This window comes from Nelumbo nucifera, chromosome 8, assembly GCF_055504915.1.
Source record: "Nelumbo nucifera cultivar China Antique chromosome 8, China Antique-T2T, whole genome shotgun sequence".
Taxonomy (NCBI): Eukaryota; Viridiplantae; Streptophyta; class Magnoliopsida; order Proteales; family Nelumbonaceae; genus Nelumbo; species Nelumbo nucifera.
In genome coordinates this window covers 51742488-51746135 of record NC_142656.1, presented here as the reverse complement: position 1 = coordinate 51746135, position 3648 = coordinate 51742488, and the positions used below count along the sequence as shown (strand labels likewise).

At 43.2% G+C, this 3648-nt stretch overlaps 1 long non-coding RNA gene across 1 annotated transcript; it reads left to right on the top strand.

The window, feature by feature from the left end:
* Nucleotides 1-332: 332 nt before the first annotated feature.
* LOC104601558 (uncharacterized) lies at nucleotides 333-2324 on the top strand. The gene is made up of 2 exons (XR_735909.3): nucleotides 333-1614; nucleotides 1810-2324. It is a non-coding gene; the product is annotated as an uncharacterized LOC104601558 (long non-coding RNA).
* The last annotated feature ends 1324 nt before the right edge of the window (nucleotides 2325-3648 follow it).

Genomic DNA, 3648 nt, shown 5'->3' with positions numbered 1-3648 from the left:
CCATGCGCTACTGACCATTGGGGAGCCATCCCGTCGGGCAACTCCTAGCCTCCCAGCATACAAAGGCTTGTCCTGGCCTGCCTTGGCCTGGACGCCATACGGGTTTCTTCCGCTGTAGAACTACCCCCATAACAACCTGGCACCTCATGACAATTAAGTGCAGCCCCTTGACAACCAGGCAGCTCACCACCAGGGAGCTCCACTTCAGCCCCTGAGTCACAGGACACTTGGGGGCAGACGTCGCTGACGAGGTACTTAGCCAAATATTGGTACATCACAAAAATACTAATACGGGATCAGAACCGGTTACATCACACTGCAAGTCCTATGCATGACAGCTCTCAGTCAAAATACTTTGGGTTCTTCACGGGCACTCTTTGGGATCTTCTTGGCTTATCAAAACCACGTTGCTTTCTTCTGTTGGTTAAGCATAGAGTGTTTTGTCTTCCTTTTCTTTTATTTAGTTGCCCTGTTTTTCATTGTGTTAGCTGCAAGTATTTCTCTTGGTTCATTGTCTTTATCTGTGTTGCATTATATTATCGTAATTGTTGGCAAGTATTCTTATTTTCTCTTTTTTTATTTCCTTTGTGCTAAAAACTATATCTGAATCAGTGATCGACTGAAAATTTTATTTCTCCCCTCATTGTATTTTGCGATTTCTTACGCCATAGCCACTTTCTATTCTGTTACTCATTTCGTTCCTTGCATAGTTATTCCCTGATGGACTGATGAATCCTGGGCAATTTCCTTGCTGAAATCGATCCCACACTCTGAGAAGAGTATCACCAAGATGTTAGTAAAGCTACCCCCTGAGTCCGAACCAGTCCCCTTCCCATCAAGTCCACCTGAGCAGACGGGCCCCGAAGTCGCAAGCAGGATTCGGCACCGAACTGTTCACAACCCAATTCTCTTTTTTCGTCGCTACAAACTCTCGAGTTAGGCCACTGAATGACCAATGGTTTCTACGGAGGAATCAACAGAGACCAAAGACTTAATAAAAGAAGGCATCGTTTTGAAGGACACCGTCGTTGAATCCCGAACACAGGGGCTACTATGTCATGGTTGAGATCCGCAGTGAGCAAAGCTGTCGAGGTCGGCGGAAAGAACAACCTTACACGTACCGTCAGGAGCTACGCCGATTCCGTCGTCCAACATACCGGTCAAGCTGTTGCTAAGGGTGCGGAACTTTTGCAGGATCGCATGGCAATATCACTCACTGAAGAATCTAGGGAGTAGACGTAGAAGAAGATTTCTTTTTGTGGTTTCATCATCTTGCTGCAGCAACCTATTCGGTTCCACTCTCAGATGTCCATGATAGTGGTCGTACTGAGACGACAGCGGCGGCGACGAATCCAGTGTTCACCATCATCTTCTCTACCCAAACCAGCGACAAACGATGGGAGCTGCATTCGCGGAGCTCTTCTTTTCTTCTTAACTGAGTCCAGCGAAGAGTCTGATCGCGATGGTGATCGTTGGTTTCCATTATTTCGTTTCTGTATCTTCATATAGCATTCCACGAAGGCACTCTGTGGAAGTGTCAAATCTGCTCGTTCCCCCTGAGAGATCGATCCCAATTGCAGAAAACCTTCCGGTTTCAAGCTAAATTCGAATCAGGTAATTCCCCTCCCTCCTATAGTCCCTTGTTTAGTTCGTATTTGCTTTATTCACTTTTGTTTTATTTTCTACCTCCTGCTTTAACCGGGGGTCGAGGGAAAGGAGGGTCGAAGGAATGGGTTCGGTCGTTCCTTTATCTTGTCAGTTGTGGTGAGATGCTGTTTTTTGTTTTTTGATATTTGTGTTAAATTTCAGCTCTGTTATTCTTGGAGGAAGGGGAACTTGATTCATTCGAAAGGACGTGGTAGAAAGAAATAATTTGTCTGGGATTTCATTGTTACTGAGAGTAATGGATAATTTTTATTTGATAAATCTTGGAATCAAGGTTGGTTTCAGGTTTAGGGATTCTGTTCTGCTTGAACAAGGGTTTGTTTCATATAAGCCTTCTTTTTTATTAATCTGTTGTATTCCTAGTAAATGGTGGGGCAATTTGGGTCCACATGGATTTGGAGATGTTGGAGTTTTGTTCTGATCAAGTGGATTCTATTCATGAAATGGAACTTGGAGCTCAGGGTGCCTTTGCGATAGAAGGATACTGAGATTGACAAAGGTGAGGTCTGGATCTGTCAATGAAGAGAATAAAGACTGCAACCCTAACCCATATTATCAAGAGTATTAAATTATTGAGGTTTGAGAGTTATAGAGTATAGAGATTCTGTTCTTAAGTTCTAAGTCAGCTAATTTAAGAGCAAATGTTTCGTGATATATAACCTAGGTATTGCACAAATGTTTTCCTCTGGAAACTCTCTTTCGGTATTACAGTCTTTTGATGACTTCAATATTGATCAAAATTTTGTGAAGTCTATTCTTTTATGCGAATTATAACCTTACACTTAATTTCTAATCTTCTAACTGCATAGTAGCTTGTTATGGCCTATGGGGATCAAATCTTTTAATAGGCTTTTGAACATTCTGTCATTGGAGCATTATTTTGTATGGTTGCAGATTAGTATTGAATGGTTTAAAAGACTTGCTTTTGAATGTTATTTTCTAAACATTACAGGAGTAAAACAGAAGTCAAGTCTCAGGCATTTTCAAAGCTCCAGCAGCCCCGGGCACCCTCAAAGCCCTAGCAGTCCCAAGAACTTTCAAAGCCCCACCAGCCCCAAACACTCTAAAAGCCCTGGCAGTCCTAGGCACTTTCAAAGCCCCAGCAACCCCAGGCACTCTCAAAGCCTTGGTAGTCTCAGGCACTCTTAAAGCCCTAGAAACCCCAGGCACGAACAAAGCCCTGGTAAGCCCAGGCACGGACAAAGCCCTGGCAACCCCAGGCACGGACAAAGTCCTGGTAACCCCAAGCACAAACAAAGCCCTGACAACCCCAGGTGCAGCCACACCTCCATGTAACCGTCGGGGGGCTTTGTTGATAGTAGGTATGATTCCCATTCAATTCATAAAGGCAGATATTTTGTCTAACTTATAAATGCAATGGTTTAAAGAGGTTAAACTTCACCCGTCCCGTACATTGACGATAACACTTTGCTAAGGAACAACACTAATTTTGGCCATTGATATCTCACTTCCATAGGAAGGCTCATATAGCCCTCTCATGCGATGACCAAAACCTTACCACAAAGGCAACAAAGGTATGAAGCTCATAATTAACCCTTTGGGCTAGTTGCCTTCCCAAACATAGTTGTGACGAAATTCTGACTTATGCTAATTATTTATACTATGACTGAGCCCCAATTGTATCACCCATGAAGGGCCCCGTCTTCCTAAGACACGACAACCCTCGGCCCCTGTATCGGTGGCAAAAACTGCAACGTAATTCAACTTCTCTTCTTTACAAATACAGACCTTAATACTCACCCTACAACTCATTCCTACTATATGTTGGTCTTTCGCACTTAATGTTTAGATATCGGGACAACTCCTCTCTATGAACACGTTTATCACGTACTTAGTTTACATAATGTTATTGCACTTGATAGTATCTCATATGTTGAATAACACTATTCGATATGCGATAAAGTTGACTATGCCTATGTCGATACTTGGTTGTGATATAGTCTAACGGGTGTTCGACCCTGA